Raw genomic sequence first — 7,409 nt, forward strand, 5'->3', positions numbered from 1 at the left:
TACGTACAAAGCATGACCCACTGAGGCCAGCACCCTGCCAAGCATTATCACCTGAACGATGCTGACAACAGGAACGCAGCAGTGGTTCTCTAGCTAAAAGATAGGCTCTAGGGGTCAGGCACGGTGGCTCACGCCTGTAATCCCAGCACTTTGGGAGGCCGAGGCCAAGGCCAAGGTGGGTGGATCACGAGATCAAGAGATCAAGACCATCCGGGCCAACATGGTGAAACCCCATCTCTACTAAAAATACAAAAATTAGCCCAGCGAAATGGTGTGCACCTGTAGTCCCAGCTACTCGTGAGGTTGAGGCAGGAGAATTGCTTGAATCCAGGTGGCGGAGGTTGCAGTGAGCTGAGATGGTGCCACTGTACTCCAGCCTGGTGACAGAGCAAGACTCCATCTCAAAAAAATAAAAAAAGTCAAAGTGGCTCTAGGGATATAACAGCCTCTCCACACCTTCTTCTTAATGCCAAAACGTATATCCCCAAATCAGAAAACAAGCTACTAATAAATCAGATGCCTAAATTAAAATAGTATGTCCGCATAAGAGCCCTGCCTCAGATGAGCTGCAACCCCTCGCCGGTGTGTTCTATTAAGTTATTGGGGTGTCCATGTCTAGAGGAGGACTGGTGAGAAGGTACATTCATTAGGTAAGTTTGTTTCTCTTCCACGCCTCAGCATTCACATGGGAGTGTGCCGTTTTCTCAGTGGCACCGGTAACCGTACTGCAAATGTGGTCTGCACCGTCTTCCAGACTCAAGGTAGCCTCCAACAGTCTCTCAGCTTCTGCTAGAAAAGCCAGAGACAACAGTCTGTCTGGCTTTCTAATTGGGCCTCAGTGGGTTTCTGTCCAGGCCGCTGTAGAGACCACACGATGTCTAAAGAAGTCTTCATTTTATGACAGGTTTCCGTTTCAGTGCTCTTACAGCAGAATTCAAGGGGTTCTGGCCAGCCAGCATGAACCCACTCTTAACCTGTTTGTGATACGCTGGCCTACCCGGCTAACAATTCTGTAGAAACCACTCACCGTGACCAGGAAGGAACCACTTCCCCAAGGTAAAAGGCTTCCTGGGGCTGGGCATGGTGGCTCATGCGTGTAATCCCAACGCGTTGGGAGGCCTAAGTGGGTGGATTACCTGAGGCCAGGAGCTCGAGACCAGCCTGGCCAACATGGTGAAACTCTGTCTCTACTAAATCTACGAAAATTAGCCAGGCATGGTGGCGTATGCCTGTAATCCCAGCTACTCAAGAGGCTGAGGCAGGAGAATCGCTTGAACCCGGGAGGTAGAGGCTTCAGTGAGCCAAGATGGCACCATTGCACTCCAGCCTTGGCGACAAGAGCGAAAACTCTGTCTTTAAAAAAAAAAAAAAAGTCTTCCTGGGAGACAACCTACAGAAAAAGGATACTAATCAAGACAACAGGTCAACAGGCCCCTCCTGGGATACCACTCCACTGTACAGCACTCAAGTGTGGGACCAGCAAGGTCTTCTGTCCAGCAGGGACCAGAAGACCAGCCCCAGACAGCCTGTGGGGGACACATGCACCCCCAGTCATGATCAAACTCTTGGAAAACTGGAAATAAGAAGAGAATTTCCTAAACTTGAACAGAGCATCTACTCAAATATTGTAGTGAACATCAAAAATAAGTAAGCAAACGTATAAATAAATACACTGTTTATGGATTAAAAGGAGGGAAATCATTATCTTCAGATAATATGCATCTATGAATAGAAAATCCAAGAAAATCTAGGGACAAATTAGATAATGTGTAACTATAAAACTAGTAAAAAAGAAAAAAAAAATGTCCAGCAAAATGCCAAATAAGAAGTTAATATACAAAATTAACTGAATTGTTACATTAGCAATAAACAATTGAAAAACATTCAAAAACATTATAATACCACCAACAATAACCAAAGTTAACTAAAAAAAATCTTAACACAATATGTGTGAGACCTTTATGGAAAAAGTAATACTATATAGCATTATCTTTTTGAATAAAAGAAAGAAATGAAGGAAGACCCAAATGAATGAAGAGCTATACAATGATCATGGATATTAGGCTTTAATATCTTCAAGATGAGAATATTCCATAAAATATAAACTTGATGTAACTTCTAATAAAACCCTGATAAGACTGTTCATAGAACTTAACACTCTGATCTTAAAGCTCAAAGGAGAGAGCGAGCCAGATAAAACCAAGACAGTTCTTGAGACTAAGAGGAGACTCTACCAGATGCCAGGGCTTACCAAAAAAAGTTATAGTATGAAATCATGTAAGGTTATGATATTACAAGAGTGGGGTCCTGATCCCATAGGACTAATGTCCCTATAAGAAAACAGTATGGTATTAGACAAAGACAAACAGATGGATTTAAAAAGCACAGAACCTTAGACTGGGCTTGTAAATATGTGACTCCCATATGTTTTGGGGGAAAGGGATTAATAAACATATGAGGCTGACATTAGTAGGTATCTATATGGAAAAGTTGAGAAATAGAGCCCCATGCCACTCCAGACACATAAATCCATTCCAGATGCAATGACTACTATAACACGAAAAGCAATGCAACAAACCTCTAGAAGAAAAAGTAAGAGACAACGGCTCCACGTAAGGTCTCTTTACTAAAGACGGGATTCTGGCTGCTCAATAAATGCTGCTTTGTTACTGTGTCAGAAGGTAGCACAGATTTAGTGGATTAGAGCAACAGAAACATACTGAGGGCTGGGCGTGATGGCTCATGCCTAGAATCCCAGCACTTTGGGAAGCTGAGGTGGGTGGATCACCTGACGCCAGGAGTTCAAGATGAGACCGGCCTGACCAACATGGGATGGGGAAACAGAGCTGATAGGGAAAACGGTTGGGGAGGCCACTCTGATGTAAGCCATTCTGTCCCCAGAGCCCTGGAGAAACCAGGAAAATCCCTGCTGTGTTATTTCAGCCCTAGCAATGATACCTTAAATCACAGTCCACGTTGGCAACTTTCATCCTTGGGCTGCTAAGCCTCCTGAGACATATCAGTCCCCAAAGAAGATGGTTTCCAATGGAAACCAGTTGCTTCGAAACTGAAAACTAAGTTTGCAGACCGCCTTCTTTAAGAAGGTGGCTTTTGCTAACCAGAAATAAAATTCTAAGTCCACAACAAATTGCATGGATCCCCCACCCTGCTCTCAGCCAAGGGCATTCCAAAGTCAACTTGAAAAACTAGCTCAGGCCATGATGGGAAGTGGGGATGGAACATGCCTCATTACACCTGCCTCCCTTTGGAATTCAGGCACAACCAACCAGCATTAACATAGAGACATCTGAAGATGGACAAAATGGACTCTTTGTAGCAGTAAGATACCAAATTCCAACCTGACTCTAGCACAGCATCGTGTGAAAGACAGCAGGCCCTGAAAGAAATCAAATATATTTTTTACCAAAATATATTTCTCTGACGTATTTTGAAATGGCCCTGCAAAGCTGTCTCTTGTAGAGAAAATTTACAGTCTATGATCCCCTTCCCTTTCCAGGTCTCTTCCTGACCCAGGATAGATTAACTAAGAGACTGGCATCTTTTTAGGTCTGTTAAGAGACATTTACCCTCTATTCTCTCTTAAGCCTGCTCCCCGGAAGCTTCTTCCACATAATAAGAACCTTGGTCTCCACAAACCCTTATCATAGCCCAGACATTGCTTCCTATTGATTCCAGGTCTTTACATGATAACAACTCTTTCAATCAACTGCCAATCAGAAAATCTCTGAAACCACCTATGACCTGGAAACCCTCCCCTGACCTCACTTTAAGTTGTCCCAGCTTTTTGGACTGAGCCAATGTACATCTTACAGGTATTCATCGATGTCTGCCTGTAATTTCTACCCCCTGAAATGTATAAAATCAAACTGTAGCCCAACTACCTTGGACACATGTTCTCAGGCCTCTTGGGGCTATAAAATGAGCCTTGGTGACTTCGATGTGGCTCATATAAACCCCTTTAAATATTTTACAGAGTTTGACCATTTTTCACTGGCATTTCCTTAGATACAGGAGGAGATGTCTTCATAGTCTGTCCACAGGCAGGGGAGCATCCTCAAATCTGGTGAACAGCGTGGAGGCTCCCCAAGCCACTGCAGCAGCCTCTCCTTGCACTGAACAAGACACCCTGCAGCATTTTCTGCGTTCTGTTCTGGAGCATCACATGATCTCAGTGGACACTTGGTGAATTAGCCGATGAACTGATAACGGCTTAAATGTCACTGTCTTACTCCACTTTTTGTTTCTATAACAAGATACCATAGGCTGGGTAATTTGTAAAGAAAAAAAGTGTATTTCTTATAGCTCTGGATGTCGGGAAGTCCAAGAGCAGAGCATGCCATCTAGTGAGGACCTTCCTGCTGCATCATGAAGTGACAGAAGACATCACATGGCAAGAGGGTGAGATCATGCATGACAGCTCTGGTCTCTCTTTCTCTTCTAATGAAGCCATCCGCCCCATCATGCGGACCCCATGATAATGACCTTATTTAATCCCAATTAGCTCCCAAAGGCCCCAACTCCAATCAACATATGAATTTGGGGATTAAGCTTCCAACACATGAAATTTGAGGAACACGTTCAAACTATGGCAGCCACCAACAGGAAACTAAGTAAATGATTATATAGTCACATCAGGTAAAATTATAGAACAGTGAAGACAAGTTAAGTAACATACATTGACATGTGACAATGAAATGGGGAAATGTCGACTTGTAAAAGAATAGATATGGCTGGGTGTGGGGGCTCATGCCTGTAATCCCAACACTTTGGGAGGCCGAGGCAGGTGAATCACGGGGTCAGAAGATCGAGACTACCCTGGCTAACACGGTAAAACCCCGTCTCTACTAAAGAAAAAAACACAAAAACTTAACCAGGCATGGTGGCATGAGCCTGTAGTCCTAGCCACTTGGGAGGCTGAGGCAGAAGAATTACTTGAACCCAAGAGGCAGAGGTTGCAGAGGGTTGAGATTGTACCACTGCACTCCAGCCTGGGTGACAGAGCAAGACCCTGTCTCAAAAAAAAAAATAAAAATAAAAAAAAAGAATAACTTATATAAACATTTTCATACACGAATTAAAAATATACATTCAATGGCTATCTTCACCTATTTACAGCCCAACTTCACAACAGCGGTCACTGCTTCGAAACGGGGAACTGATGAGTGTCAAGTGAGAGTTATCACAAATTAAAAAATATTAATAAAGCAGCAAATTTGCAAATAGGGCAAAATCTTAAAATGTTTAATTCTGATGGTGGGTATACAGTCATTATTGTGCTTTTCTACTTTTCTATGTTTATAGTGTTTTTCACTAAAAATAAAAACTTTAGAAATTGGATGACTGTGGCACAGGGTCTGCCTGTAATGGTCTTTCCCGTGCAAGCCCTAGATACATCAGTCTATTCATTTTAGAAGCCAGACAGATGGGCTTGTGGGGGCATCCAGTGGATGAGTACACGGCAGCCCGTGATGCTGCAGGCAGGCAGAGCTGATGCTTCTTGAGGGCTTCCTGCAAGCCAGCCTGCCAGCTAGGCCTTCCTTTCAGTCTCTGTCAGTCCTGCGAGAATGTGATAAGAGGGTGTTGTGACTTCTTATCTGATGGATAAGGACACTCCTGATGCATCACAGCCAGGAAGGGAGGCAGCCCGCCCTCATTCCAATTCAAGGTTCTCCAGACGATTTTCGAAAAACAGTCTGCTTGTGCAAAAAGGAGCTCAATGGAAACTGCCCCAAAAGACTGCAGTGTGAGGTCTTGGAGGAGGGAAATTTGGACCATTTCACTCCTCATCCTTTCACGCAGATCACATACCCTCTTCAGCGGGGAGGCTGGAGGAGGATAGAAGGCAGAATGCAAAATATTTATACATGTGTGCCTTCTATTGTGCATTTCTAAATTAATAGGCTTTAGTTTTCTTTTTCTTTGAGACGGAGTCTCACTCTGTCGCCAGGCTGGAGTGCAGTGGTACAATGTTGGCTCACTGTAACTTCTGCCTCCCAGGTTCAGGTGATTCTCCTGCCACAGCCTCCCCAGTAGCTGGGATTACAGGCACACGCCACCATGCCCTACTAATTTTTCTATTTTTAGTAGAGACAGCATTTCACCATGTTGGCCAGGATGGTCTCGATCTCTTGACCTCGTGATCCACCCACCCAAAGTGCTGAGATTACAAGGTGTGAGCCTCCATGCCCAGCTCATTAGGCTTTATTTTTCTAGAGCAGGTTTAGGTTTATAGGAAACTGAGCTGATAGTACAGAGTTCCCACATACTCCCTCTGCCTCCAGCTCAGTTAAAAAATACATCATTTTGTAACTCCTGGAGCGTCTCTTCCCTAGGCGCGCCTCATAGGCATTTTCTGTCTGGGACCTTGGCCGACAAGAAAATGAAGACCTGTCGTCTGATCTAGTTCCTAGTTTGTAGTCTGTCTGCTCTAACAAACCTGTTGCATTTAGGATCTAAAATCAAGACGCAACCCTCCCAGATGGCAAGTGTCTAAACTGTCAGGTGCCCTGCGTTTGTTTCTTAGCCTCCCCAAGGCTGGCTTGGGTCCTTTTGGAGAGTTCTGGCTCCTGGGTTATCAAAGCAAAGGAGGGGTGTGGCGCTCAAGACAAGCCACCAAAATCATCCCCTAGTACAAGCCATGTTCTTAAAATCCCAGAATCTGAAAGTGAAGGGCTGGGGGATTAACTGTCCCTTGCATATGAAACATGACAGCGCATGGCATCTCAGCAGTGTCCTGTCTGGGCGGATGGGCTTTGGAATTAAACAGACCCAGAAACCGAGGCCACTGAAGAGGAGGGAGAAGCATGACCGGGTTCCACTCCAGCTCCAGACCCAACATGCAGACCAGCCACAGAATAACCCAGCAGGACCCAATGTCTAGAGTGAGGGGCTGACCACAGGGCGACCCACCTAAGGCATCTCCAGTTCACACAGGAGCCTCGGGGCAGCTGCTGCACCTTCTCAACTATGGGTTATCAGGAACGAAGTTAAATTACCATGTCTGGGAACATCACACAATAAAATCTCAGAGCTCTGAGACCTCTATGGAGAGAGGACATGTCACAGGTAAACTAAGACGTGCCTGTACATGAAACACATTTCAAATCAAGGGTCAGAACTCTCAACAGCTTTCTGTGCTGCACCCAATTCCATCAAAAGCCAGCCTTGGGCATCTGCTGGGGGCCTAGGAGAGAGGCCAAGTCCTTGGGTCTGAAGGGAGCTTTCTAGTCACCTGCTTGGGCATGGCTTTGACTCCATGATGGGTGGGGCTGTGGCTACCCAGTCCTGCCATTGTTGGTAATGACAGTATTTAAGCTGGGGGTGGGTTCCTTTAATTCCTATTATTCCACTGGTTGTGGGAACCCAGCTGTCTTTTTTTTTTTTTTTTT

At 44.9% G+C, this 7,409-nt stretch overlaps 1 protein-coding gene across 9 annotated transcripts in view; it reads right to left on the reverse strand.

The window, feature by feature from the left end:
• SHANK2 (SH3 and multiple ankyrin repeat domains 2) overlaps positions 1 to 7,409 on the reverse strand; it is a 688,443-nt gene that overhangs the window by 587,561 nt on the left and 93,473 nt on the right. The window lies entirely within an intron of this gene.

This window comes from Cebus imitator, unplaced genomic scaffold (genome assembly GCF_001604975.1).
Source record: "Cebus imitator isolate Cc_AM_T3 unplaced genomic scaffold, Cebus_imitator-1.0 Scaffold563, whole genome shotgun sequence".
NCBI lineage: Eukaryota > Metazoa > Chordata > Mammalia > Primates > Cebidae > Cebus > Cebus imitator.